We start from the raw sequence: 13,215 nt of genomic DNA, 5'->3' as shown, positions 1-13,215 counted from the left end.
CTCCCTGCTGCCTAGTACCTTGCCTCTATTTTAAATTTCAATATTCAGTTTTTATGTTTTTTACATGTTACTTGTACATTGCCCAGAGTCCCTTTTGGGAGATAGGCAGTTTCTAATGTGATAAATAAAATAAAATATAAAAATAAAATAAAATGTAAATAATAAAATATTGCAATTGCCTTGTCTTCCGATCATATGTCTTCTATGGTAATAATATATATATAAAGTAGCACAGATGATCTCACTTAGTTTGGGTAATGAAATGTCTGCAAACAAGCAAGCTCAGAGAACACCAAGAACTCCTCATGTCAACCCTGAGCTACAAATATTCTCCTTTATTGATATGTATAAGATGCCTATACATATAATGTGTCATATAAGAAACCTGCCTCCTTACCATATAAGACCGTCAGGAGGAACTAGAACTCACTGTCGCCCGAAGTCATCCAGCCTGCTTTCCCACCTAAGGACTAGAACTCACTGTCTCCTGTTTTTGAGCCTGGTGCTTTTGCCAAATCCAACTGATTTAGGTACTCACAGACAAAGGAGATTAAAATTTAACATGGCTTCGGCCTAAAATTTGCTTTTTACAGATAAGCTGAATACTAAAGCCCACTGGTGGCTTCTCTGTGTCTCCACCAGCAACTGGAAGTACTTCCAGCATTTTATCTGAGTTGCTGGGAAGATAAACCTCCCATTTCTTTCCCCAGTTCAAGAGTAACTTTCTTCTCTATTTTACAAGAAAATTCCCCTCCTATTTTTTTTCCTATCCAGGAGAGGGAAGAGCTGGGGCGGCTGTCCGCCCCTATGTTGATTCTGCTTGCTTAAAAGGAAGAAATGTGTATTCCAACGCGGAAGTTGATTGTCACTCCTGGGAACTGCTGGCATCTCAATGATTTGCTCCAGAGTTCAGACCTGAAACCCTTGATCAATATTCCTGGCTCCAGCCTGGCTTTTCCCTTCCCCGGAAGAGATGAGGGGAAAAAAAAAAATTCCCTTGAATGTATTGCCAAGGGGAATACGTGCCAGCAAGTGAGGTGAGTACAGGTCTTTCCATAATTTATTTAGACCCAAGAGCTACTGATTACAATTTTGCACCCCATCTTGTCTTATGTTCACTTCCAAGGAATAGGGCCAACAAAATGCATCCATCCTATGCTAACTGATGGGGAAGATTCGGACCATTCTGCTCTGGAGAGCAACTCGGTCTCTGCAGAAATAAGCAGAGGAATTATTAATGCACACCATCTCTAATGTTTGCATATCGACCCCTTGTTAATGTTACATGAGCAAAAGCTGGAGGAAAAAATTATTGACATTTTCTTCCATCTAATGGGCATGATTTCTGGGGAGAGGGAAGCAGATGCTTCCTATTTTTAGAACATCTTGCAAATACATGTTGTTCCTGACCTTTGGAAAGAAGGTTCCCTCCCCCAAGATCCAGATAGCCCCCACATCCCCCAGGGAGAGAGAGAGAGAGAGAGAGAGAGAGAGAGAGAGAGGGAGGGAAAGAGACTCCCTCACTTTATCATGAGTGGCATCATTTATCTTTTATCAGTTTGTAGTATCTTCGTTGTGAAATGCCCAAAGTTGGGTATAAACACAAGCTTAATAAATGATCACAATTAGAACAGGTAAGTCCTCAACTTATGAATACAATGGAGCTTGAAATTTCTGTTGCTATGTGAAGACATGTGTTGTGAGTTTTGCCCCATTTTACGACCTTGCTTGCCACTGTTGTTAAGTGAATCACTGTAATTGTTCAGTTAATAAACACAGTTAAGTGAATCTGGCTTCCCCATTGATCCGCAAAAGCAGCTCACGTGACCCTGGAACCTGCAGCTGTCATAAATATGAGTCAGTTGCCAAACGCCTGAATTTTGATCACAAGACCATCGGAATGCGGCAATGGTTGTACGTGTGAAAAATGGTCACAAGTCACTGTTTTCAGTGCCATCGTAACTTTAAATTGTCACTAAAAACACTGTTGTAAGTTGAGGACTACCTGTATTAGAATCTTTTCATGTCTGAAGTTACGCCTTTAACAGGAGGAACAGGAAGAAGAAGGAAATAAGTAAATGCCAAGAGTCATTGAAGACAATACAGGTAGTCCTTGCATAATGACTGCTTGTTTTGTGACCTATTGAAGTTATGACAGCTATGGAATGGGTGTTTCATAATAAATACTACCAGCCATCATAAATGGTTACTCTGCCACTCCAAATTTCAAATGAGTCAATTGTATGATTCTTCACAATATTCCAAGGTCATTTGTCCAGAATTCACCATGGTTTTTGTTTTTTGGTTTTGGTTTTTTTGCCAATCTGGGGCCTTTTTTTGCTGATTTCCAGCAAAAACACCCTTACAAATGAACGACTTTGCTTAACAGCTGTTGCATTCACTTTATGAAAAAAAGTGGAAAATTTACTTCAGGTTATGTGTGTGCCTCAACTTACAACTGTAACAATTTATGACTACAATTCCAGGTTCAATTCCAGTTTTATGCATTTACAATGCCTGTAATAACTCTTATCTCTCAGACTATCACGACCCATTCTGCATGGGACACCGAATGCAGCTTCCTCTTTACTGACTGCTGCATTATAACCAGCAATTTCCATTGCTAAGCAAGGCACAAATTAAATGAATTTTGTTCCATTTGTTACCTTTTTGCCATGGTTGTTTAGCGAATCACTGCAGTTGTGATTAATCAATTGGGTGGTTGTTTAAAAGTGTTTAAAATGGCACCACTTTTAGAAGAATTGAAAATGGAACTTAAAAAATACAAAGAAGATGCACAAGAAGGGAGAGGTTCTTTTGCTTAAGTCCATCTGAACCAACCTTCTTTTTAGGGGAGAATAGGAATAAAGTAGGAGTTGATAGCCTGTCTGGTGTTTGGTGATTAAATTAGTGCTTCTCAACCCTAGCAAATTTATGATGTGTAGACTTCAAATTCCAGAATTCCCCAGCTAGCTTCGATATCAGGGTAGAAACTAGGAGGTAGTGAATTCTAGTCCCCCCCCCCTTGTGCACAAAGCCAGCTAGGTGGCCTTGGGCCTGTCTGTTTCTCTCAGCCTTAGGATGGAGTTAATGGCAACCACTTCTGAAATACGTTGCCAAGAAAACTGCCAAAATTTATTCCAGGCAGACTCTGAGAATTAGACGCAATAGAACTGATGGTTTTTATATAAAAAGGGGAGTTACCACCATCTCCCTCCATCTTTTCCTAAGAGATTTATCCCTTTATTTTCCTTTTACTTCTGACCCAAGCCTCTTCCCATTTCTGCTGTTTTTAGTTCATGTTCCTTTGTGCTTTATGATTAATATTTGATTTTTTTTACACAGGTGCAAGAATTAGTAGTTGAATACAGGTAATCCTGGACACATGACTGATCATAATTAGCAATCAAAGTTACAAGGGACCCCCAAAAATGCATTATGTACATATATATTATGTGTTATGACCAGTTTCAACATTCTGACATCCCTCTGGTTATATGATTGCAGTTTCGGTGATTGGCAACTGGCTTGCATTTACAGCTGTTTGCAATATCCCACAGTTTTAGGGGGCGTGCATAAGCGCACCAACGTGCCTACCGTCCCTGTCCTATTGTTTCTCTATTCTTTTATTTTTCTTGTATGTACCCATTTCATGTATTCACAACTATGTATACACTTATGCTTATTATCTTGGAAACAATTGACAAATCAAATAAATAAATAAATAAATAAATAAATAAAAGTTTGATTTACAACATATTTTGCTGGAAACTGGTGTTTATTTCTGCTTTCCAGTGAAAACCACCCATTGGTAAAATGGTTTCGCTTGACAACCATGGTGACTGCTTAATGATTGTGGCATTCATTTAGCAACCATGGTGTTCATTTAATGATTACCATATTAAAGGTCATAAAATCAAGCACAGTTAATGGTGACTTGCTTAACAACTAGCATGATGTATGACCATTATTTTCGACCTAATTATGGTCATAAGTCCATGACTAACTTGTACACCATGCAAGCTGCTGCCAGAAAAGAGTAGGCCAGCCACATAGGCAAAAGCCAGTTTACCCTGGATCTATGCAGAGTGCAGATGTTTATTAATACATACAGGTAATCCTTGACTTACAACAGTTCATTTAGTGACCAAAGTTCAAAGTTACAATAGCAATAAAAAAGTAACATATTACCATTTTTCAGTTACAACCTTTGTAGCATCCCCAGGATCATGGGATCAGACGTTTGGCAGCTGGTTCATATTTATGACTGTTGCTGTGTCCCGGGGTCACGTGATCCCCTTTTGGGACCTTCTGACAAGCAAAGTCAAAGGGGAAGTCAGATTCACTGAACAGTCTGGTTACTAACATATCAACTGCAGTGATTCACTTAAGAACTGTGGCAAGAAAGGTCGCAAAATGGGGCAAAACTCACTTAACAGCATAAATTTGGGCTTCAATTGGTAGTCGTAAGTCATGGAGTACCTATATTCAATCTCACACTGACCACAATATAAAACGTGTTTGAGGAAAACCCAAAACCTAGGTTTAGCATGCTCAGACTGCAATTATTTTCCATCTCTGCATTCAACATCTATCATATCCTATAGTTAGTGTGCCCATTTGTCTAGGGGTCTCTTTCTCTGCAAGACAATTGGGAGGATCACTTCTACAAGACATGTCTGTAGAGATTCTCAGTCATTCAAGTCAGAGTTTTTCAAAAGGCACCTGGATTGATTTTTTTTTTCCTTGAGGAAGAAAAATAAACCATTTTGCTTCTCATCGAAGACATTTAGCCATATGTTCTGGGATGAACGTTCTTCAAATGGTGTGGGACTGCCCTGAAGGCACAGATAAACCCCCAAGTGGCCTCAGTAGCTCTCAGAGAGAGTGCTAACAACCAGATGACTGCAAACAAATACAATCCTTCCATGCCCTCCACCCCCTTATCATCCTGTCATTATCCTTCCATCCCCCCCCCCACCATCTGGTCACAACTGATAAAACTTCTTGGATGAGAAGTGAAACATTTTCTTCCTTAAGGAAACAGCCCAGTTGCCTTTTGAAAAAGCACCTTGGAGACCGTTCTATAAGACATCCTGTTCCACTAAGATCGCCCTGTAGGGTGGGGAAGAGTTGTGTGTGTTTTTTAAAGATCTTTCCCCTCTCCCAAATGTTCCCTACAGTAAGCTACATCTGGCTTTGAAGAGAGAAGTTATTAATATACACCGCATGTACACAACACGTAAGGTCATATGGTTTGCTCAGTTGTCTCTCAGCATGGGACATAAAGGAATGGTCTTAAATTACAGGAAATCCAATTCCTTGTGAATTTAGGAATAATTTCTCATTAGGAGGAACAGTTCAAGGGGAGAATTCGCTACACAAAGGCTCAGGTAGCTCTCTGTTCCTTGACTTTACAACTGCATTGTTCTGTTTGGAGAATGTAATGTTGCAGTTGACAGCTGAAATAGGGTTTCTTAAATAAGCTATGGTTAGGCTGTGGCTTAGCATTAAATCATTCTGTGACTGAAAGGCTTTTTAAAAAATGCACTGCTCCCCCCCCCACCCCCCGCCCAAGGAATGAATCTAGCCCTGTTCACACTCCATGCCCTAGTCACCTCCTGTCTCGACTACTGCAATACGCTCTATGTGGGGCAGCCCTTGAAAAATATCCAGAAGCTTCAATTGGTTCAAAATGTGATGGCCCACATGGTGTTGTGTATATTTAGATTTGCACAAATGTTACTTCTCTTGCAGGAGCTGCACTGGCTACTGATTTGCTTCTGGGTCCAATTCAAGGTGCTAGTTGTCACCTTTAGAGTCCTGCATAGCTTGGGACCAAATTATTTGAATGACTATGCTTTCCCAGTTACATCTACCCGACCCACCAGAGCAGGGAGATGGGAGATGTTAGGGGTCCCCTTGTTTAAGGAGGTCCATCAAGCACGACCAAAGAGAAGAGCCTTCTCTGTGGTGGACCCCTCCTTATGGAACATTATGTCCATGCTGATAAGATTGGCCTCCATTTTGACACTCTTACTAAGGGCCCTGAAGACATGGTTTTGCTAATGGGCTTAGAGACCCCAGGGTGATATGGAGCCCACCAAGTGATTGGGTTGATCATTGCCACCAGAGGACCAGGTGGCTATTGAGTTCTGTATTGGAATTTCGGTCTTGTAAGCTACCTAGAGTCACCACCATGACTTGGTTGGGCAGCCATATAAATTTTCTAAATACAGGTAGTCCTCGACTTACAACCATAATTGAGCCCAAAATTTCTGTTGCTAAGTGAGGCATTTGTTCAGTGAGTTTTGGCTCATGTTATGATCTTTCTTGCCATAGTTGTTAAGAGAATCACTGCAGTTAATAACATGGTTGTTAAGTGAAACTGGCTTCCCCATTGATTTTGTTTGTCAGAAGGTTGTAAAAGGGGATCACATAACCCCAGGACACTGCAATCGCCATAAATATGGATCATTTCCCAAGCATCTGAATTTTGATCACGTGACCACAGGATGCTGCAACAGTTGTAAATGTAAAGACTGATCATAAGTCACGTTTTTCAGTGCCATTATCACTTCAAACAGTCACTAAATGAACTGTTGTAAGTTGACTTCCGGTTTGTCGGCTTCGTGAGCGGCAGGGATTTGCGACTCTGAGCGATCCCTGCCGCGCTAGCCGCTTTGGTGCTCGATCCGGACGGGTCCGAGCTAGGCTACCCTGCAGGGGTAGCTGAAGATAGGGGGATCCGGAGAGGGGTTTGGGGGTTTTGCAGACCCCTCCCCGGCCGGCAGAACCCCCTTTTCCCAAGACGGTGCAGCGGCGGTCCGCAATGGCCGCCACAAAGAAGCCAGCAGCTGGGCAAGTATGCGCAGGAGGAAGAGGAGAAAGTTTTGAGAGTGAAAGTTTTCTTGGTTGATCCAGGACTCTAAGAAACATTTAATATAATTCCTGGAAATGATGGCTTTTTGGATGATTCTTTCCACAAGAGAAAATAAGCGGCAATTTTGAGGTGCTGAAAGGAAAGTTTATTCTCCCTCCCGACGGAATTAATAAGTGGATATTGAGAAACCTCTTTTTTTCAGGTAAAACTAGCTTTATGGGATAAGTCGGAAGGGAGAGGACAAAAAATATATTCATCTGGTTTGATTTTGTTGGAGGAGATGTCTTAAGGATTTGAAGACAGAAATATAACTCCAATAAGACTTCAAAATACAGATTTGGACTTTCTTTTTCTTTTGTCTGATACTACCCCTGGAAGAGAAAGGGAGAATTTTGTCTTGGCTTGGATTGATTGAGGATTGTGGATTTTGGGATTGTTTTACTTTTTTTTGAAATATCTTGGTTGGTGTAAGAAGAAAGAGGGAAAAAAGAAAAGAAAAGATCTATAATGGCTTTTTCTTTTGAGGAACTGAGGGAAGAATATGAGCAAACAAAAGCAGCCGGTAAAGATGGTATGGAAAAAGCCTTCCTATTTTTAGAAATGGCGCTGGTTAACTATCAACAAACAATACAACAGATGGAGGCAGAAGAACAACAACAAGAAGAAGACGAAGACGCCATCTTTAATGAATTCCAAAATTTAACTAAGAAAGAAGGAAGGAAGAAAGCGAGGAAAATGAAGGACTTAAGATCTAAAAAAACATTTAAGAAAGAGAAAAATAAGATGCAAAATAAATATAATGATAGTAAACAAAAGAAAAAGGGAACACAACAGAGAAGGGATGCCAGCAAGGTAGAGGCTAGAAGAAGGAGGGTGGGAAGATTTGGTGGGGGAAGAAAGAAAGGGAAAGGCGGAGAAAAGCCACAAAGTTTTGAAATTAGATGGGAAAAGAGGAATTTTTTTAGGGACAAAGGGTAAAGTACAATTTCCTTAAAAAAGATTTTGCAAGGTACATAAGATGGTATTGTAACATCTGTATTAGAAATAGAAAATTAGAATGGCTTAAGAGTTAATAAGAAATTAAAATGTTGAAATGTTTAATAATGATTGATTTTAAAATGTAATAAAATATTAAAGGGAAAGGCAATGGGAATGTTATAAGATTTAATATTTAGATTTATTACTTAACTGTGTATTTAATCATTTTGGATTTATTACTCTGTTTTTATTATTATTAAAAGAAAAAAATTAGTAGATAGAATGTACCAAGCAGAATCAGATTGGGTATTAGGTGTTATTTTAAATGTTAATCTAATTAATTTAGGGGAGGATAGAAAGGCATCATACTCTGATTAGTGATTTCAGGAGAAATTCTTTTTATTTCATTATAAGGAATGAGATAGAGGGATAATAAAGAATGGGCAAAAGATACAAATATAATGATTTAAATTAAGATGGATTAAATAAGATAGAATTATGAAGAGTGAAATGTGTGGAGAAGTTTATATAGAAGATATAGAATGGTAAACAAAATAGGTAATGATATGTAAGATGAGCATGAATATAATTGAAGCCCATATAAAGAGAGGTACCTGGGGCCAAGTTACTTTCCTAAAAGATTTTTATATGTTTGTTTGTTGTGTGTTTATGTTTTTGAGAGTATTAATAAAACCTTGTAGAAATACAGAATGAGAATAATGATATTCAAGTCAGAAAGAAATAGATGAAATAATAATAGTGAAATTGAATAAGAGTAAAGAGAAGTAAAGAGAAATTGGATAAGAGGTATTTTTATGCTCATATGGAAATGGCTTAAAATAGAATTGTATTGTATAAAATAAGGTTTTATCTGACTTGTAAAATTTATAATGGAAAAAGGTTCAAATATGTAATGGTTGATGATGATTTGTTTGTCTTTGAAATTAATAAAATTTGCTTAAAAAAAAAAAGAACTGTTGTAAGTTGAGGACTAAATCAATAAAGAATCAATGTACGTACTTATGATTCTTGACGAATGTATCTTTTCTTTTATTCTTTTATGTACTGAGAGCATTTGCATCAAGACAAATTCCATGTGTGTCCAATCACACTTGGCCAATAAAGAATTCTTCTCTTCTCTTCTCTTCTCTTCTCTTCTCTTCTCTTCTCTTCTCTTCTCTTCTCTTCTCTTCTCTTCTCTTCTCTTCTCTTCTCTAAAGATGCCTTTCCTGCAGCTTTCATCTCCCTTCCCCCCAACCATTTTCCATCCTGGGAGAGCATGGCTTCAGTCTCTCACCCTTCACCTTCAGCTTCATCAGGAGGTAGCCAGGTGTGAAGCCGGAAATTAAATAGAGAGGTTTGAAGGAATGTGGGTAAACAGGAGTTGTGTTGATGCATCCACCCCACCCACCCACAAAAGGAAAGCAAAGTTAAATGGTCTACAAAGTAAACAAAACTTGGTTGGGCATAATACCCTAAGCTAAATCCCAAATGTGAAAGCATTTTTTTAAAAGCATGTTTATTTGGTAAAATTTTACAAAGAAAGACAAAAAATACAACAGTGGTAGGACAATCAGAGGAAAATGAAATAAACAAACTAATACTGGTTAAAATAAATTCAAAAAGGGATGGGTGGGAAAGATTGATATGGTATTAATATAGAAGTAGCCAATTTTTTAAACATAATGTTAAATCTATGCTATTAGGAAACTTATTTCTCCATCTTCTCATTTTTAGAACTAGCCAAATTCTTTAACATAATATGTACTAACTATTAGGAAACTTATTTCTCCATCTTCTCATTTTTAGAACTAGCCAAATTCTTTAACATAATATGTACTAACTATTAGGAAACTTATTTCTCCATCTTTTCATTTTTACAACATAAATGCATTTCAATTATAGGTAGGAAACTTCTTCGCTTCTTGGATCTACTTTTTAATATTTGGAGCATTGATTGTTTTGTACCTTTATAGTTTTCTTTGAAAAATTCACAATTATATGTTATCTGTTTTTCCTAAAGGCTATTCTAATATAAATAATGATTTGAATCCAAAAGGGATCCATAAAGGAACATAACTACATCATCTGAGTCAGAGACCTCAACTTTCTTATATCAACCCACAAAAAAACCTTGATTCTCATCTTATTTAAACCATTGTTTGAGGAACCTTATAAACAGTGGTAGTACAATCAGAGGAAAGTAAAACACATACAGTGATAGTGACTCTGTATAGTTCTTCTAGTGAATTCACTCCAATCCTAAATATATTTTATGTTTCTTAAAACCTTGGGCCTACTGACTTTCCAAAATTGGACATTCAAATTCATGATTCCATGTATCACATATATTATCCATATTAACTTTCATCTTTTTAATTTCAAATACAATGAAATTGTTTATTTTATTTCAACTCCATCTCTTAAACATCCAGATCTTCCATATACCTTTAAAACCGCTAAAGTATCTGAGTCATATTTTGTGGCCATATTTACATGTTTTAATTGTATTACACAGGTAGTCCTCAACTTACAACAGTTCATTTAATGACTGTTCAAAGCTATAACAGTACTGAAAAAAGTGACTTATGACCGTTTTTCACAGTTACAACCTTTGCAGGATCCCCATGATCATGTAATCAACATTCAGATGCTTGGCAACTGTTTCATACTTATGACTGTTGCAGCATCCTAGGACTCATTTGGTCACTTTTGGCAACCTTCTGACAAGCAAAGTCATTGGGGAAGCCAGGTTCACTTAACAACCATGTTACTAACTTATCAACTGCAGTGATTAACTTAACAACTGTGGTAAGAAATATCGTAATTTGGAACAAAATTCACTTTACAAATTCTCACTTAACAACCTAAATTTTGCACTCAGTTGTGGTCGTAAAATGTGGAATACCTGTACTGGGAAGCAAGTTAATGGTATAGGGTGCATTCAGAACCTAGCCTCTGAAAAGGCTGATAATAATAATCAGTCCTTCCAGATCTTAATTTCTGACTTTCAATGAAACATCTCCCCCATCTTTAAATTAGGATTAGTCTACAATGTCATTGCAGCAGGAGTGACAGATTGGTAAAAGCAACAGCCACATGCCAAAAAGGGATGGAGCCTATTCGACAATGCTGCTTCCATCCTTCTCATGAGGGTTTTCATGGAATTTCAGATCAGAATTTAATAGCTTTCCAATTAATTAAGGCATAATTGCATCTAGCAGCTTTCAAAGCTGCAAAGATCAGCCTCTGGGGATTATAAGTTGTTCCAAGTACTTGTGAAGTGTTCAAAGGAGCACCCATTGACACTCTACACAAGAAAGGAATAATTCAGAAATTTCCATTCCACAAAGATGTAAACTTTAAAAGAAAAATTGGTTATAAAGTGGAAAATGGAGCAAACTAAAGCCACTGTCTATTTGGATACAATGAATTGAAAGTTGGCCAGAGTGAATTGAAAGGACTTATCCTGACACAAAAACTTTCTCAATATTGTGCCAAAATCTAACATAAACTAAATATAATAAAACTAAATCCTAAAATATCTACTTGGAATTTTATCAAGAAGGAGATTATGATATGATATGTAGTAGAAATTAATATTGATAATTTAACCACTTTTTAACATCCAAAGTAAGCCTATCTATATATCTAGATATATTAAATTCAACATATTGAGATATATTTTGGGAAATAATCTCTTAAATAATGTATTCAATTCTGGTATATTATAAAGAGCATATTCTAATAGTAACCTATTGCAAAATTTTTGATCCTAAAGGAACAAACTAATTTTCCTCCAACATTTTTATACTATTTTTAATAGAGTAGCATGAATATAAACTATATTGCTACATAGCTCCTACAAGCTTTGGTAGGGACATTAAATAATTCTCCAGAATAATCAAAATGTCATCAGCATCTAATAAAAATCTATATTCAATGCTACAATGTCCATAATATATTGAGAATATCTAATTTAAAACAGCTAAAGTTCCCAAAACTGCTTTGGGTGCCATGATGGAGAAAGAGATCTCTCTGGACTCATTCTACTCAGTGTTTGTCAACCTTGGCAACTTGAAGATAGATGGGACTTCAACTCCCTGAATTCCCGAGTCAGACTTGCTGGAAGGGAATTATGGGAGTTGAAGTCCATTTATCTTCAATTTAGTTCAGATTAGATTAGATTATCCATCTTTATTTAGTTTTAGATTTTGGCATATTATTGAAAAAGTTTTTGTGTCTGGATAAGTCCCTTCAATTCACTCTGGGCAAACTACAATTCATTTTAGCCAACAGGGCTAGACTGTGGCTTTAATTTGTTAAATTTTCCATTTGCAACCAACTTTTTTTTTTTAATCTACACGTTCATGGAACTGAAGTTTCTTATACCTCTCCTGTTGTAGAGTGTCAAGGCATACTCCATGCTGGCGGGGAATTCTGGGAGTTCAAGTCCACCAGTCTTCAAGTTGTCAAGGCTGAGAAACACTGCTTTAGATGAACAAACCCTGTAGTAAAAATCTACGAATTTGAAAACATGCTCCAAAAATGTAGCTTGAACAATATAAAAAGCCTTTTTAGCATCCAGAATAAGGCTTAGTGAAATGTATGAGACAAGGCTGATGGAGAGGAGGGGCAATGATTGGGAAGGAGATTCAGTTTTTGTAAATTGGTTTACCAGCCCCCATGGGTGAAATGCTTCCTTCCTCCGTTCCTCCCACACCCAGGCTGCAGAAGCTAGAATCCCGTCTGGCTGGCAGGCTTCTGTTTCACATCCAGCATTTCTTTTGACTCAGTGTTAAGACCGCTGTGGAGTCCCTGATAAGAAATTTTAAATGTTAACAAAACCTGTAGGTGGAAAACCAAATTAGTCTACGGTAGCCAAATATCCAGAGTAGTCTGGCAGCATCTTAGATCAGTAAATGTTGTGAAAATCTAGTGAAAATATAGAAAATATGGCCTTTTTATTGTTGTCTGAAAAGGTGCAACTACTGGACTCATCCTGATTTGAGCCTTATCAAATTTCTCTCTATCTTCCTTTCCAGCTTTGTGACAGGTATTGTGACAGGTATTTATCTTGTTCTGCCCTATAAACAGGCAATTAATCTACCAACCAGCTTCTATTCACCTTACCAACTCTTTAAATTCTGTATCCCTATCAACACTTGCTTTTTCCATTGCAACCCATTCTCTAGAAAATCTGGGGGCTCTCCTTCCCATCTCCCCCCCCCACCTCCTTAATTTGACTAGCAGGGCGGAGAGAAGAAAGAGACAGGAAGAAGGGGAGGGGAGATAAGGAGGGGGAGAGGAGAGAGAGAGACTATATAGGATCTCGACTGTGCCTGGAGACATCA

The sequence above is a fragment of the Notechis scutatus genome, chromosome Z (genome assembly GCF_049901735.1).
Source record: "Notechis scutatus isolate UNSWTSFEM ecotype Mainland chromosome Z, rNotScu1.2, whole genome shotgun sequence".
NCBI classification, from domain to species: Eukaryota; Metazoa; Chordata; class Lepidosauria; order Squamata; family Elapidae; genus Notechis; species Notechis scutatus.
This window is presented reverse-complemented; position numbering follows the sequence as displayed.